Raw genomic sequence first — 18,315 nt, forward strand, 5'->3', positions numbered from 1 at the left:
CACTCGGAGAGTTGGAGAACTCAAGTTCATTACACCAGCAGGCCCAGAGGAGTTTATACTTCAAGCTCTGTACCCTGTCTGTAGGTTTACACAGGCCTTTTATAGCCTGCCAGTTTTATGCTTTGCAACATCATATGCAAATAAAATATAACAGAAGTTGACCAACCAGGAACAAGCTTTTAGAAATAGACCAATCAGGAGTGAGCTCCATGCAAATGAAGTACTACAAATGGACCAATCAGAAGTTAGGGAAGTGGACCAATCAGAAGTGAGAGTAATAACCAATCAGAAGTGAGTGTAATAATCAATCAGGAGTGCAGGAAATAACCAATCAGAAGCGAGCTCAGGGAACCAATAGAATTCTAGGTGTAAGTTAGCCGCTTTAGAGGCGAAAAAGTGAGATAGAGCCTCTGGGCCAGGGAACTGGGTGGTGCCAGCACGAGAGTAGTGGCCCTGGTTGGGGGGTCCTGCCGGTCTTTTTATGGGGCTTTCCGCCTCACTTCCTTTACGCTATCTTCTTCTATATCATTTGAATACGCCACAATAAGCGTATATTGTCTCCATGATTTAAAAATCCAATTTCAAAAAGAACTGAAAATTGAAGCTCGCTCAAGCCACACTGTTAGTAGTTCAGAGGGATATGTTAAAACATGTCATGAGTCAGCATAATTTTTTACTGGTCGGTATAACTTGGGCAGGGAAGTGCTTTTATTTTTACAAAATTCTAAGTCATAAAATATAGGAGTCGTAAACAGACTCTCATTCCGGCCACTGGACCTGAGAAGAAAATTAGCAATTGAAGTGGAAGACTCACCCCTACTGCAGAAAGGCCTTGGGGAGGGAGGGAAGCAGTGGAATGCCAGCCCTGCTCTGATGCTTTGGAGCCAAGTATAGGGGACAATGGAGGAGGGCCCAGCCCCAGGCAGAGTGCAGATGCTGCAGGCAGACCGGACCCCGAGCAACATTTCCTATGAGCCCAACTCAACCCATCCCGGTCCAGGCCAAGAGGCATCACTAACCATCAGACAGAGTGCCAGCCACCCTCTCCAGGAGGTGCACAGCTGCTTTCGTGGTGGGCAGTCTGCATCAGCTTGGCCCCAGGCTCCTCCTCAAACTCCACAGGGTCATGGACTCCTCACAAGGCTGACTGCTCGCCTAGGGGTAATCTTCCCTGTTCCCGTGCCCCAAACCTTATTTTTACAGATGGGAAAAACTGAGACCCAAAGAACCTGAGTGACTTTATCACCGTCACAGTGATTCAGAGGCAGAATCCTTTTAACAATAACTCCTTTGGCTTGAAGAAAAGGATTAATTCTAGCATCTGGAAGGGATTTCTGTATTTAGCAATACCTTAATGCTTCATACAAAAAAGAAATTTCAAATGGTTTACCCAATACACACACACTGAGCTAGGTCAGAATTTCCAATCTCGTACAAGTAGTTCCGTCAGGCTCACTAAGGCAGCCAGGACAGCAGGTGTCAGTCATTCTATGGGTCTCTCAAGAAGGCAGCCTCCATGGAAAAGCATCAACGATCCTTTTGCTGCTGTTTCCCCTACTTTTGAGTAATGTCATTAAGACTTTATTAAGAAGTCATCCTAGTTATCATTTTTAGGAAGTAGGCATTAGAGTTCCGGTCAAGATGGCAGAGTAGGAGGATCACAAGTTTGCCTCTCCTCGTGACTACAATGAAACCACAACTGACTGCTAAACAACCACCAAAAAAAGACTGGAACCTAACAAAAAAGATCTTCTGCAACTGGAAACATGAAGAGGGAACCACTGCAAGACAGTAGGAGGGGCACGTTCGCGATATAACTGGGCCCCATACCCCCGGGGTGGGCAACCCACAAGCTGAAGATTTGTTAAGTCGCAGAAAAGGCCATGGAGGAATATTTGGGGATGGGGTCCAGGGATCCTTTGTGATCCCCTGACTAGTTCTGTGTGGAGGTGCAGAGCCACAACCTGAAATCACAGCCAGGAATGGGCCCAGGATGAGGGAAGCAGTATCGGGGATATGTGGCCCAGCCCATTGATGGGCCAGCCATCGCTGGGTCTGGGGTCTCAGCACTTCATTGCACCATGAAACAGGGGCGATGGCTGGAAGATCTTCCCCTTACTGAGCAAAAATCTCCCTCCAGGAACTTCTCTCCTTGGGCCTGGCTCTGATGGTCCTTCACATATTTGAAGCCAGGCATCATGTCTCCCCAAAAAGTCTTTGGATTCATCAGAGTCTGCTGTAAGGCTGAAATGTGCAAAGTCTTCAAAGGACAACCCAGGGACTTGGGGAATCTGGTTGTCTGTCTCCTACGTCTGTGTGAGCATTTGGCCTGCTCCATGAGATCAGGGCGGCAGCACATTCTGTTGCAGCATTTTCATGCAGACCTACGCCTGACCTTCTGTTTTCCAGATTAGTAGGCTCAGGATCTCTCTTGGGGATCTCCCTATTGTCCTTAAGTTGCCCAAGAGTCCCCAGAGGTTGCTCAGCCTGTTTCCCCCACCTCCTGGGGCAAGAATCAGGAACCAGTTGCAGTTTCTAGCTTCCATGACTTCTGCTGCTTCTGTACAGTGTTGCTGCTGACCACTGACCCCCAATAGTAAGACACACTCTTGCCCACAAATAGGATGGTGTTCTTGATGGTTCAGATCCCCACTGAGGTTACAAGCAGATACCAAGATCCCGTGTACCCTCAGCTGCTCTGTCTTGTCCTCGGCTGGCCTGCAGGCCAGCAGAGCCCTCCCCATGACAACATCCCCCTGGGGAGCCCTTCTTCGCAGTGGCTTTCTGCTGCACAGGCCTAAGGCTAAGAGCAAATCCAGGGTACTTGCCTCCCTGGAGGAATGCACGTTGAATCACCTGGTCCGCAGAAGCTTGGAGTTTTCTCAAGACCTTTTACCCACACCCAGGCAAGGTTGCCACTCATCTCACGAGAATACAGCTAAGAGGCGCTTCTTGGGAGGTTTTCTCCCAAGCAAAGATCCTGACCTGGGCTCCCACCTCCACACAGCAGTAGCAGGACACTTGAAAATTGCATCTTTATGTTTATAAAGCATTTCAAAAATATATTTACTCCACCAGGCATCCTACTGTATTTCTAGCAGTCCCTTCTGCTTAAATTTTTTTTTAAATTTTCTTGAAAATAATTCCTTAAAAGGATTTTTAAGGAGGCTACTACTCTCACAGGCAATGGTGTCCACTCTGGAAATGGCTGGCCTCCACTTCCTAATTGCCTATGGGGGTCAGGGGCCAGAGGAGTGGGAGGGAAGAGAACATCACGGTTGGTGAGTTCCAAAAGCTGAGGGTCTCTTGTGAGATGACATTTTAAGTACTGGCATGACTGTCCTAAAAACAGATACTTCTGTCTGCAGACTGGGCCACAATGACCAGTGCTTTGGGGTCACAGTATAGTAAAGGGTTGACAGCCTCTCTAGCCCCTCCCTAACGACTGATGCCAATCCTGCCTCCATGCTGAAAGTGGACGTTGGCAAAGCTATCTCAGGGCCCCAGCCAAAGCATTAGCCAGAGCTGTCCGAAGGCTCACATGCCCCACAGCCAAGTGTGAGCCCACAGTCCTCAGCAGGACTGGCTGCGTTTGAGGACAGGCTGCAGCTCCTGCTTAGTTCTCCTTGCTGCTGGCTCCCACTTCCCTTGGCAAAGCTTTCTCCTTTGCTGAATTAGCATTACCGCCTACTTCTCCAGACCTCCTTCCGGGCCTGGCCCAGTCACCCAGGTCCAGGCTGAGGACAACCACCTTCTCAACTGCCAGGCAGGCATTCTGAGAGTGGGTTGAGCACAGAATCTGGCATTGCCACTGATTAGCTGTGTGACCTTAAACAAGTTTCTCAGCTTCTCAGTTTCCTCATCTGTAAATGGGGATAATGGTGCCTACCAAAAAGGGTTGCAAGTTAGTATGTATGAACTACACAGGGGAGTGCCAGGCCCGCGGTAAGGCCCACATAACTGCCATCATTACTATTATTACTGCTCCCTCAGGCCCTCGTAGCCGTTGGCCCTCTGGTTGCCCATGGCTGTGCCACACAACTGGGAGAGTCTCTGATTCGACCCTGGAGACCAGAAAGACTCACTCACCCTTACCAAGGACCTCATCTCTCCTACACTCCTTTATGTCTTGGGGTAGAAGCACTGACAAAGGATGAGGAGTGCAGCCTCAGAAGGAACAGGGCCAACCCTATTAACCCTGCGGTCCCATGACGTCAGGGAGGCTGGGAGACCATGTCTCCTAGGCAGCAACAGGAGCCCTCGGAGGGCTGGGAGACCTTGGCCACGTCAACTGGCCATGTCTACAAGATTCTGTAAATCTGTTTCCCTACTCCTAATTCGTAAGGCTGGGACCAGATAATCTCGTCTCCTTTCCTTTAAGTACTGACATTTTGGGATCGGGCTTATTCTGCAAGGTTCCTCCCTGAGTTACCTATGCATCTTTATAATCTACAGAACCTAAACTCAGGGATTGTGGAATCCGCCTGATAGAAGAAGAAACCCTCAGCAGAGATGAGGTTTTGAAATCTGAGTCAGTTAAAATCAGAATCATAAAGTTCTCCATTTAAACAGTCTGGTTTTCCAGATGACTGACCCTCACTTTTCTAAAGCACTAGAATGTACAGCTCAGAGCTGCAGAACGGCAGAAAAGAAAACAGCTTTAGTGTTCTCAGCAAACTCCTCATTCTCTTTTAAGGGAAATTTTCAGAAGAACCAAATTACAAACTGAATTTTAAAAAGTGGTAGGTGGAAGGAGAGAGCAAACTCAGGCGGTAACGCTATTAAGGAAAGCACAGAAGCAGCTGCTCTAACGGCAGGCTGGGGGTCCCCCCCAGGGGTGTCCCTGTGCCCGCGGATGAGGCTCTGGGGCAGGCAGGCAGTGCTCTGCTCTCCACCCCACGCCACGCCGGCTCCATGGATGCTCACTGGGTGAGTGCTGTCCACACTCCTGTAATTTATTACACTGTGAACGTGAGAGATATTCCCCAGTAATAAGGGATTCAAAAGAGTAGCAGATGGATTACTCGCGCACTTTTAATAACCATCATTTGCTCTACGATACTTCTCATGTGCAAAGCAGCACAGCTCGAAAGTCACTCTCACTTTATCAGTGTGTCCTGGTGGCCAAGGAGGTGTGCCTCTTGATCTCCTTCAAGAGAGCCTGCTATGGGCACCGGTTCCCCTAGACTGATAGCTTCCAACCTCGGCCCGTGACCCCAAGGCCACACTTCCCCTGGGCTGCTCCGTGGCAGTGACTGAGGGTGGCGGAGGTCGTGTTGCTGGCCCAATGCTGCCAAATGGGGGACTCCCCTGAGGAGCAGCCTCTGCTCTGGGCCTCTGACCTGGCTGAGATTTTCTCAGAACTGCACTGCAGTCTGAGGCTTTTCCTACCCCGCCCTTCCTTTCCTCTCTCCTTCCACAGAGTCAGATCTACCTCCAGTCAGAAGGCTTTTCTGCACACCCAATTCCCTCCTCCTCGATCCTTCGTGAGCATTCCCCATCCCTTTAAACCTCCTGTATACCTACTCTCAGGATGGCACCTGCTTCTCAGGGGACCCAAATAGACACCCATGTTACAAGGCCTGTTTCCCGGTGCATCCTTTTAAGAATGGAGACCATCCTCAATGTATGGTTCTGCCTATATTTTCATATAACACATTGTGAGCATTTTCCCATGCTATTAAATGTTCTTTGAAGTAAGGCTAATAAAATGGCTGCAGGATTTTGCCTGCTACAAAGGCATCATTATTTGAAGACATTTAGATTCATGGTGTACATTTGTTACGTCTGAAGTTGCCCAACATCTTTTGACAATCCTTCCTCCATTTCCCCACATTGGTGGGTCCTGCCTCCCCAGGCTAGACACCCAATTTGCTTCTTCGGGCTCCCCTGCAGCCAGGGTACAGACAGATGCCCCCACCAGACACATCTGCAGGAAACCTGAATCAGAATGAGTACAGTGTTTTGTGTGGGATGTGGTTTCTATTGGTGGTGGTGGTCTCTGCCTCTTCTTCACCCTTCAAAGACACTATCTTTTTGGCTGTGAGGTATAGCAGCCCCACTTATAGAAAAGGAAACTAAAAATCAGAGATAATTGTTTAAAGTGACTCATCCGTTGTTAGATCCTAAACAGTGGTTGATGTATTTTGACTCTTGATCAAGTAAGTGCCCCCAAATTATATGCCAGGTGACAGATCAGTCTCTGGGAGGCCAAAGATAAATCAGTCCCAAAAGAGAGGTGGGTAGAGGAAGCACTGGTTTACGAGCCCCATTTCTAGGGCTCTGGAAACAACATGAACCTGGCTTCAAAGTTTGGTTCTCTCTTACTGGGCTGTGTGTCTTTGGTCCAGCAAACAGCCTGTTTCCATTAACGCCACCTTCACAGTTTCTTTGAGAGTAGAATTAGATAACGCTTTTAACAGAAAAATATAAAAAACAAAACCATCTATGTTTTTAAAAAATTAGCTTGCTCTGGGACAACACGAAGCACTCTTGATATTCGCATCTCCCAGAAAGAGAAGAGAGAAAGGACTTGAGAAAATTTGGGGGGAGATAATCACTGAAAACTTCCCCAACTTGGGAAAGGAAATAGTCACCCAAGTCCAGGAAGTGCAGAGAGTACCACATAGGATCAACCCAAAGAGGAACACACCAAAGCACATAGTCATCAAATTGACCAAAATTAAGGATAAGGAGAAAGTATTAAAATTTGCAAGAGAAAAGCAACAAATAACATACAAGGGAAATCCCATAAGGTTATCAGCTGATTTTTCAGCAGAAAGTCTACAGGCCAGAAGGGAGTGGCACGGTATATTTAAAATGATGCGAGGGGGAAACTTACAACCAAGAATATTCTATCCAGCAAGGCTTTCGTTCAGACTTGATGGAGAAATCAAAAGCTTCACAGATAAACAAAAGCTAAAAGATTTCAGCACCACCAAACCAGCTTTACAACAAACGTTAAAGGACCTTCTCCAGCCGTCAAACAAAAAGAAAGAGAAAAAGAAAGACCTACAAAAGACTGCTTTGGCTGTTCAGCGTCTTCTGTGGTTCTTTACAAATTTTGAAATTGTTCGTTCTAGTTCTGTGAGAAATGTCGTGAGTATTTTAACAGGGGTTGTGTTGGGTCTGTGGATTGCTTTGGGTAGTGTGGCCATTTTGGTAGTGTTAATTCTTCCAATCCAAGAGCACAAGAAATCTTTCCATTTCTTTGTGTCATTTCGGTTTCTGGAGTATAGGTAACCTCCTTGGTTAAGTTTATTTCTAGCTGTTTTGTTATTTTTGATGTAATCGGAATGTTTGTGCCGATCATAAAATTCTGGTTTTTAAAGTGGAAAAAAAAAGTGAATGAAGAGCCGCAAATGGCAAAGTATCCTTCCTTCTTGTGGGTGAGTTGTATTCCATATATATAAATAAATAATATAAATATAATATATATATTTATATAATATAAGTAAAATAAATATTTATATATATACACATATATATGCTACATCTTCATTATCTATTCAACTACGTTAATGTGCACTTAGGATGCTTCCATATCTTGGCAATTATAAATAATGTTGCTGTTAATAGCAAGATGTATGTATCTTTTTGAATTAACTTTTATTTTGTGCATTGATAACTATGTAAGTTTAAAAAGCTAAAGCTATAAACGTTCTTAGAAACAATGAACAGTCATATATGTAAATTTAAAAATATATGTGCAGTGAAAAAAAAAACACGAGCTATCAAGCCATGAAAGACATGGAAGAAACTTAAAAAAACATATTACTAAATGAAAGAAGCCAGTCTGAAAAGGCTATAAACTGTGTGATTCCAACCAAATGACATTCTGGAAAAGGCACAGCTACAGAAACAATAAAGATCATGGTTTCCAGGGGTTTGGGGAGAGGGAGGGAGGGAGGGATGGGTAGATGCAGCACAAGGGATTTTTAGGGCAATGAAATTATTCTGTATGATACTATAGTGGTGGCTACATGTCATTATGCATTTGTCAAAGCCCATAGAATGTACAACATCAAGAGAAAACCCTAATGTAAACTATGGAATTTAGTTGGTAATAATGTGCCCATGTTGGTTCATCGATTGTACCAAATATGCCACACTGGTGAGGGATGTTGAGGGTAGAGGAGTATACATGTGTGGGTGGGGAAGGCTATGTGGAAACTGTATTTTCTGCTCAATTCTGCTGTAAACCTGAAACTGCTCCCAAAAAATGAAGTCTGTTAATTTAAAATTGGTTTGCTCATCTATATAAATACTCTGTGTCATCATAAAAAGAATGAGACAGATCCACAGGCTCTGACATGGAGAAATCTCCATGGCAGTGGGTGGGGCAAAACAAAGTAGGTAGGTTATGATTTTGGGTAGGTAAAAATATGAAAGGGAACATATGGTTATTTTTTGCTTGCAAAGACATAAACTGTAATGGGAGTTAGCTGAAGTAAGTAGAACCCAGGACAGGTCAAAACAGGCTCCCTTCCAAGCATTAGTATAAATTCAAACAAACTTTTCTGTGATGAAAATCCACGTACTCACCATCCAGATCTGAAAGTACAACATTTTGCCATATTGCATCATCTACTTTCTGCTGAACCGTTGCAAAGGAAATTAGACACTGCATCTCCAAAGAGTTAAGCCTGCATTAGGTAGCCCCCTACATAATGCTACTGGCTCCTAACATCATACATGATTCCCTAATAATCACGTAATTCTGAACCCATATTCAGATCTCAGTTGTTTCCCAAATGTCTCTTACAACCTTTTTGTATTTGGTTACATAGGTCTCTTAAGATTCCTTTAATCTAAAACAGTCTCCCCACCAATCCACTCCCCCACACCTTCTTTTCATACAGAGCACTGAAGAGACTGGGTCATCGTCTTGTAGAATCCTCCTCACACATACCCGATGGTCTCCTCATTCCCTACACTTCCTGTAAACCAGCAGCTGGATTTAATGGCTACTTCAGGAAACCAAACAACTCCTGTAACATTCGACCCCTGTAAACACAGAAAACGGAACCTGACTTTTCAGTTCATGCCCTGCCTGCTCAGATTTGACAGTTTTGTCATGTGCCTATATTAATATTTGCAAGAAAAAGACGGTTTAACGTTTCACCTAGAATTTAACCTTAAAAAATGCTTCCAAGTATTCAATTTTAAGTCAAGCTTTGCATTTCTGGCTCGATAACTCAAACTAACATTTTGTTATTTTAAAATGACAGGGTTTGGCCCTCTTCTCATTAGACATGTAGTCAATTAAGTTGATCTCATAAAAGTGAGTTTGAATACAAGAATGTTAAAAATCAAATACTGACAGTTAAAAATAATTTTAGCCCCGGGGAAAATGTGAAGTATAGAGCATGTGAACGTCACCTAGTATAATACGTGGCACAGAGCAGGTGTTCTGCAGACATCAGGGCCCGTTCTTGTGCACACGGCACAAGACCACAGGGGAGAGCCCTTTCTCCCCTCAGACTGTGTTCAGTAACGACCCGAGGCCTTGCCACCCACCCCAGCATAGTGACCTCTCACAATGTTAAAGGAAACGGCGCTGCCATTTTCCTCTGTGGGCGGCCACGACACACTCCTTCCCTCACTTCCCAAGACCCCTGAAGAACAACCCTTGGGGTCCCTTTCTCCTGGCTCCTCCCTTCACGCCGCAAGGTCTCCGCCAACACACCAGGCTCAGGAAAGTATATGAAGGTCAAGGGGGTGAGGCAAGGGGACCTCTGACTCCTCGAATTCCAGCAGAAAATCCCCAACTGCTGTGACCCAGAGCGCGCACAGCACTCACTACCCACAAACCCCAAAGCAGGGCTTCCAGCCCGGCTCCACATAAAACATCTTTAAAAAACTTTTTGTTTCCTTTTTAAAAACTACATTCCCTGTTCTCACCTACCTAAGAAAAACAGAAAGTGACAGCGGCTCACTTAGCCCCAGGGAAGCCCCCTCACCATACACATCTCCACCCCACAATGGACACCTGTTCCCAACCCCAGCCGTCCCTGGTGGGCAGCGGAGCACTGCAGCAGCGCCTCCTTTGCCAGGAAACAGGCCCACGTGACTGAATCCTGGTGCCCACCCGATGTGGGCTTGTCTTTCTGCTGCTAGGATGTTCACCTGGTGGTCCTCTGCATTCCTGCTCTCAACTATAATAGCTCTATTTGCCACCACAGTAGTGACTGCGATACAGAGCAAAAGGCTGTACCAGGACTTTGGTTTCAGTGAAGAAAAGTAAGATGTAGAGCACTGTGTACACTCCTCCTGGGTGAGAAAGGGCAGAGTTCCTATTTGAGTTAGCTGGTATCTGCATCTAGAAGCAGTAGAGAGAAACTGATAAAAATGTGTCATCTTTTTGGGGTGAGGAGTGAAATGAGACAACTCAGTGTACACATTTTCATATTTTTTTCTACTTTTGAAGCAAAGAAAAAAATACTCTAAGAAAATCTGATCATCAAATCCTTCCAGAGAGAGGTCTTCTAAGCCAAGGAGGCATTTTCAGTCCCACCCACAGGAATCCTGAAGTACTTTATCCACCCACCCCTCACCCTATCACGGACGTGTTTCATGCCATGTCCTCAGGCCACAGAGAAGACAAGCCTCCACCTGGTCTCACGGGCTCATCTGAGGCCTGCAGGGGTGAAACCACAAAAAGAACCCAAGAAGGCTTTTTGCCTGGCAAGTCCCACAGATGGGGGTGCTCAGAACAAGGGGAAACGCACCTCCCCCACTGTGGGCCTCTGGCTTCTTTTCATCCCTGCACTTTTTCCCCACAGACTGGCTCAGTTGTCATATCCTACTATCTCAACTAGCTTGAGAACACGGAGTGCCTCCTGGAGGGCTCTCGACCCTGCCAGCAGAGGCAGTGACACGCCTCGGTATTGTGACTGTAGTTCCTGGTGTCCCTTCCAGGGCTTGAGCCTGGCACGTGATGGTGAGTTCTTCTTGTCTCACCAGTTGGCTGCCATGGAGAGATTAGGAAACCTTTGGGGTACGAGTTTAATCCCTGCAGGGTACCTGATAGTGCCTGCTTACAGGCCTTCTTTACCTCCTTTGCAGCCAGAAATGGCTGAATCTCCACTGCCACTTTGGGGCTGCAATTGTCCTGTCCCTACAGTGGTCTTGATCCCTCTGTGTCCACTGCTGTCATCTGGGCAATGCAGCCACATCTCGACTTGCCCAAATAGTACCTTTCCTGGGGACTGGAATGATTTCATGATGGCAGCCCACCATGAGGATGACTCAGAGCTGCACAATGACCCAATCAATACTTGGGGCAGAGTTGTAAGTGGTCAGATTGCTGACTCAGTCAATATTCCTGCCTGTGGACAGACACCATAAAAGCCTTCAGCCTCTTGGGAGGTGATCAGCACAATTATCTTCTCTGCAGGTCCAACAACAATGCTGAAGAGAGTATCAGAACACATGTACATATCGACGCAACTTCAAATGCCTGTCATCCTGAGCTCTCGTCCAGTGCAAAGTGGCCGTTGCATCGACTTCTGCTGAGTCAGTAGTTGGATGGTAAGCAGTAATGCCTGGCTCCCTGGGGTGACCAGCGCCAAGAGCATCATATGACCCATCTATTACACAGTAGAGGAGATCAAGCCTGCTGTCACAGGATTGAAGGATGGACTCCAGTCAGCACGAAGCATTGCTTTGGCACAGAGGCCAGTAGTCTCCTGTTCCCCAGTCCCTGCACCGTCGACCTTGGACTGCTGGAAAAATGAGTGAGTACCAGTGAGGGACCCAGAGAAATTCTGCTGATGGGTTTCCATCCTATGTTCTTCTGCATTTGTAGACATTTTGATTGGTTCCATCGCTGCATTTTTAAGGGCCAATTACCTGGGCTCTGATCTGAAACAAGGAACCTATCTTCTGATCTTCCAGGATATATCCAGACATGCACCTTTCAGATTCAACTCAGATTTTTGGTTTTAAACAAACAATCATTATTGCCCACAAAGAAGGTGACCTCAAATAGCAGCATCCTAGAGAATCACCTGCTTAGTTTGGACTGTAAGATGCAGAAACAACAGATTACTTAGGATGTCACAAAAGCTAACTTAAATAAGTTGGTTTTTAAGGAGAAGGGAGTTATTCAGAAATTATAAAATGTTATCAAAAGTAATAGTATATTTCAAACACAAAAATGTAAAAACAAGTTACTGGATGTAGGCCCCCGACTGTGGGAACCAAGGAACGAGCCTTGGGCCGGAATGGTAAACAAGTTACAAAAAGCTGCAGACTCAGAGGTGAGAAGGCTGGTTAGCCAAGGACGGGTAAGCTCCCCAGAGGGGGGCAACCTAAGACAGGCACAGCCGCCTGAGTCCAAGAAGAATGTTGTAAAGCAGACGTTTCTCATACGTTCCGCCCTGATAAGCCGTAAGGCTCGCTGGTGCCAGCACGAACATGATATACCAAAACATAAAGGGTCTTCTGACCTTGAGCCAGACGCTGCCTGTTAACCACTTCCCTTGTCATTCTTCTTTGCTACATAAGACTGTGCAACTTAATAAAGCTTCAGAGTAGCCATCAGCTCTCTCCACATATGGTGTGTATGTGTACATGTTATTGCGACACCAACACTGGACTTCAAGGAAAATATAAATAAATTGTAAAATTCAAGTTTTAAATATATATAATCTTCAGTCTAATTATTGGCAGATAATCTTAATAAAAATAAGCTGTTAGTCCAAAAACAGCCACTGTCATTTACAGCAAAATATTTTGCAATATTTATTATTTCCATGGAGAATCAACACCATCACACACTGCTGCTGAACTCGAAGCAGGTTTTGATTCTGTTCTTTTTTACAGTTGTGTGTACTGAGATGCATACCAGATGCTAGTCACATCCCATGATGTACTCAGGGATAGCCCGGCCCCAAATCATCCTCCAGTCCAGTCCTCAGGTTGGCACCCAGGCATGCCAGTCCCTCTTCTTAGCCCCACAGTCACTTAGCCCTCAGTGCATCTCTGTCCATTTTTTTTTTTTAATTGAAGTATAGTCACTTTACAATGTTGTGTCAATTTCTGGTGTACAGCATAATGTTTCAGTCATACATGTACATACATATATTTGCTTTCATATGCTTTTCCATTATAGATTACTACAAGGTATTGAATATAGTTCCCTGTGCTATAAAGAAGAAACTTGTTTTTATTTTATATATAGTAGTATCTGCAAATCTCAGACTTCCAATATTTCCCTTCCCATCCTCTTTCTCCCCTGGTAATCATAAGTTTATTTTCTATGTCTGTGAGTCTATTTATGTTTGTAAACAAGTTCATTTGTGTCTAATTTTTTTTTTAAGATTCCACATATGAGTGATACATGGTATTTTCCTTTCTCTTTCTGGCTTAACTTAGAATGACAATCTCCAGGTCCATCCATGTGGCTGCAAATGGCATTATTTTAATCTTTTTCATGGCTGAGTATTATTCCATTGTATAAATACCACGTCTTCTTTATCCAGTCATCTATTGACAAACATTTAGGTTGTTTCCATGTCTTGACTATTGTAAATAGTGCTGCTATGAACACTGGGGTGAATGTATCTTTTCAAATTAGAGTTCCTTCTGGATATATGATGCCCAGGAGTAGGACTGCTGGATAATAGGGTAAGTCTATTTTTAGTTTTTTGAGGAATCTCCATACTGTGTTCCATAATGGCTGCACCAAATTACATTCCCACCAACAATGTAGGAGGGTTCCATTTTCTCCACATCCTCTCCAGCATTTATCATTTATGGACTTTTGAATGATGGTCATTTTGTCTATCCATCTTTGAATCAAGTAGGTTTAAAATAGCTTAGATGGTTAACTTTCTCAGAGCAAGTAGCATCTGTGAGAAGCTAAGACCATCTCCAAACTAAGTACAAGTCTGCTTTATTCTAAAGGCGACATGGCAAAAAAGGGCTATGGCAATTTACCATAATTGCCCAAAGCCTTGATGTTCTATCTGTAAACCATAAATCCCACACAGAAGCTTCTATAAAGTCAGATAAGTCTATACAGAAACACAAACAACAACAATAAACTTAATCTGAATGCCCACTTTTTGGGAACTGGTTAGGTAAGTTATTGGTAAACCCACTGTGATGGTTTTTTGGATGTGTCAGCTAAGTTAGACCACAGTCCCATTATTAAATTCTGAGCTAGGTGTTACTATAAAGGCATTTTGCAGATGTGATTAAAGCCCCTAATTAGTCAACATTAAGAGTAAGGGAGCATCCTGGATGATCTGGGCAGGCCCAATTCAATTAGTTAAAAGACCTTAAAATCTGAAACTTCCCTGGTGGTGGGGTGTGTGTGTGCAAAATTCTACCTGTGGATAGCACTGTGGAGCTCACCCTGCACATTCTTACTATCCTCTCTGAGCCTGTGAGTTCTACCTGCCTGTGCTCTTCCTGTCTTCCCTACAAGCCCCATAGATTTCAGACTTGCTCAACCAGCAACCATAGTTGCATAAGCCAAATCCTTGTAATAAATTTACATATTTAGATATATATATTGTACTGTTCTCAAAGGTTCTGCCTCTCAGGTTGAAGCCTGACAGACACACCCTTGAACTGGAAGGGGATGCTGCTGTTAAAAGGAATGAGGTATCTGTGCCAACACCATGCTGTTTGGGTTACTGTAGCTTTGTAGTATAGTCTTAAGTCAGGGAGCATGATTCCCCCAGCTCTGGTCTTTTCTCAAGACTGTTTTGGCTATTCGGGGTCTTTTGTGTTTCCATACAAATTTTAACATTTTTTGTTCCAGCTCTGTGAAAAATATCATTGGTGATTTGATAGGGATTGCACTGAATCTGTATATTGCCTTGGGTGGTATAGCCATTTTAACACTATTGATTCTTCCAATCCAAGAACACAATATATCTTCCCATTTGTTTATGATATCTTCAGTTTCTTTCATCAGTATCTTATATTTTCAGAGTACAGGTCCTTTACCTCGATTAGTGGAACAGGATAAAAGTCTAGAAATAAACCCATAGACTTACAGTCAATCTATGACAAAGGAGGTAAAAACACACAATGGAGAAAAAAAGACAGTCTCTTCAGTAAGTTGTGCTGGAAAACTGGACAGCTACCTGTAAAAGACTAAAATTAGAACATTCTCCAACACCAAATACAAAAATAAACTCAAATGGATTAAAAGCCTAAATGTAAGGCCAGATACTATAAAAGCCCTAGAGGAAAACATAGGCAGTACACTCTGACATAAATCACAGCAGTATTTTTTGCAAACCAGCTCCTAGAGTAATGGAAATAAAAGCAAAAATAAACGGGATCTAATTAAACTTGAAAGCTTTTGCACAGCTAAGGATACCATCAATGAACGAAAAAGAACAATCTACAGAATGGAAGAAAATATTTGCAAATGATGCAACCAACAAGGGACTAATTTCCAAAATATAGAAACAGCTCATACAGATTAATATTAAAAAAAAAAAAAGCAACCCAATCAAAAAATGGGCAGAAGACCTAGGCATTTCTCCAAAGAAGACATCCAGATAGCCAATAAACACATGAAAAGATGCTCAACATCACTAGTTGTTAGAGAAATTCAACACTACAATGAGGTATCACCTCACACCAGTCAGAATGGCCATCATTAAAAAGTTCACAAACGATAAATGCTGGAGAGGGCGTGGAGAAAAGGGAACCCTCCTACACTGTTGGTGGGAATATAAATTGGTGCAGCCATTATGGAGGACAGTATGGAGATTCCTCAAACTTAAAACTTATCATATGATCCAGCAATCCCACCTGGGGCATATATCTGGAGGAAAATATAATTCAAAATGACACATGTACCCTGTTCATAGCAGCACTATTTACAATAGCCAAGGCAAGGAAATAACCCAAATGTCCATCAACAGATGACTGGATAGAGATGTGGTGTATATGTATGTGTGTATATGAATATGTATATGTATATATACCCACACACACGTATATACACACACATACACAATGGAATACTACTCAGCCATTAAAAATGCCATTTGCAGCAACATGGATGGACCTGGAGATTGTATTCTAAGTGAAGTAAGTCAGAAAGAAAAATATATGATATTGCTTATATGTAGAATCTAAAAAAAGGGACACAGATGTATCTACAAAACAGAAACAGACCCACAGACATAGAGAACAAACTTATGGTTACCAGAGGGTAAAGAGGGTAGGAAGGGATAAATTGGGAGTTCAAAATTTGCACCTCTTGGGGAATGTTGGAAATGTTAGCTATCTTGATTGTGGTGGTATATATACATCTATCAAAATTCATCAAATTGTACATCTGAAATATGTGTAGTTTACTGTACAGGAATCATACCGCAATAATGGTGTTTAAAAAAAAAAAAGGAATGAGGTATGCAATTCAGGTCCTCTCATGACCCCAGTGAGGGCAAAATAATAGTAAAGGAATATGGAAAGGTAAACCTTACTTCAAGGTTAAGAAAGCAGCTTGAAACATAAGCTTATTTTTGCTCTAGTAAAATCTCATTAAAACAAAGTAAATACAGTACAAAGATTTTTTTAAAAAAATAGAAATCCAGAAATATGGGAAGAGCAGAGGCAACAACCACAAGATCATTTTAGAAGCTGAGAAGCAGGTGGAACAGTGGCAAATCACTTAGCATGCCAAATCCCAAAACAACAGCGGGGAAAGTAAAGAATCTTCAAATGCAAGCAACTGTGAGCAAGTGTGGCACCGTTACTTCCAGAACTTGGGGTGCAGAGAGTGGCTTAAACATGGAATTTGGGTAAACGAGTGAGAAACAGATTCCTGGATTCCAAGCTATAGGACTACTGCATTTCTCTCAACTCAGCAGAAGCAGGGCAGTCACCTCCCTTGGGAAGTGTAAGAGGGTCCCTGGACGAGGTGAGGGCAGGCACAAACCAGAGAACTGGTACCAGGCTGAAAAAAGGACCAAGTGACTGCAGGCTGACTGCAAAGAGCCCCAGCCTTCTTCCCCACTGAGCTCAGATGCGCAGTCAGGCCGTCAGGAGAAGAAGGAATCCTTTGGGGAATCCTTTGGCCAACTCCTAAAGACAGACCAAAGGAGACCACCACTAACGCTCCCCAGTGAGCAGCCCAGCCAGGCCACCCTAGAGAGAAACCCGAACTACACGCCTCCCTATTTCTTCTGGACCATTAAATGCCCACTGATTACTCATTAGCTGAATAGCAAGCATTACCAGACATTTGAGGTTAAAGGATTAACATACAAAACAAGGTATCCCTTAGTCCTAAAACAACAACAACAAAAAAAAGACAAGCAAACAAAAAAACTTAAAACCTTTGAGGAATTATAATTACGTGAGAAAAAAACTCATTCTATTTTCAGATAGTATATCCATGAGACAAGTATAGAATAATATAAAAAATGACATTCACAAAGTAAGAAGTCTTGGAAATTAAGAATCTTGATATCAAAGCTAAAAAACTCCATAGAAGGGCTCCAAAGATGAGTGAATCTCCATGAAAGAACAGCAAAATGACAAAATGATGCTAACAGGGATGAGAAGTTTGAGGGACCCCGTCAAGGGCGTACAACACATAAAGGAGCAGCTGATACAGTCCTCGTTATTTGGATCCTCAGGCCTCCCAGTGCAGATGCACCAATCGGCAGACAATGGTGAACACAGACATTGCTACTGTTTTCTTAATTCAGAACTTTTCTAGAAAACAATGCTAGGAGAAGGCAAATCCAGTCACCTTCCTCTGGAGAGAGAAGTGAAATCACAAGTGGCACAAGAAACAGGATACCCATCAAAAGAGACGAGGAGACAAGAGTCGGAAAAAATAAATCAAGAAAACTCGCAGGAAATTCTCAGCAAAGTAGAGGAGAGGTACCAGGATGATAGCTGGCCCCAGACCCAGAGGGCAGGAAGGCTGGTTTGGAGCAGCGCATTTAGGCAGAAATGTTAAGAGCCGTTAGCACCAAGGCTTCTGCTGGTTTCCTAGGGCTTAGCTAGGAACAGAACGTTAGGGTGATCCTGGCCCAGATTCTTACCTCTCCTAGGCTCATACTGACATGAGCTGACGACCTCCCTGCTCCCCAGGTCAGCGGGAGAAATCAGCATTTCCTCCCACAGAAGTGTTCAGCTTTGACTCACTGCTGAAATCGAGGACGCCGTGCTGAGCGTGGAAACTGCAATCAACAGACCAAGCCCTGTGACCGTATTTCTGCCAGACGACAAGGACCTGTCTGTGCACAGCACTGCCACATGCCCGGAGTGTGGTGGCCCCAGCATCCCTAGGACTCAGTCAAGTCCCTGCTCACCGACTTCCCC

At 44.0% G+C, this 18,315-nt stretch overlaps 1 pseudogene; it reads left to right on the plus strand.

The window, feature by feature from the left end:
* LOC105075409 (E3 ubiquitin-protein ligase RBBP6-like) overlaps window positions 1–18,164 on the plus strand; it is a 48,101-nt pseudogene extending 29,937 nt beyond the window's left edge.
* The last annotated feature ends 151 nt before the right edge of the window (window positions 18,165–18,315 follow it).

Source organism: Camelus bactrianus, chromosome 11, assembly GCF_048773025.1.
Source record: "Camelus bactrianus isolate YW-2024 breed Bactrian camel chromosome 11, ASM4877302v1, whole genome shotgun sequence".
NCBI lineage: Eukaryota > Metazoa > Chordata > Mammalia > Artiodactyla > Camelidae > Camelus > Camelus bactrianus.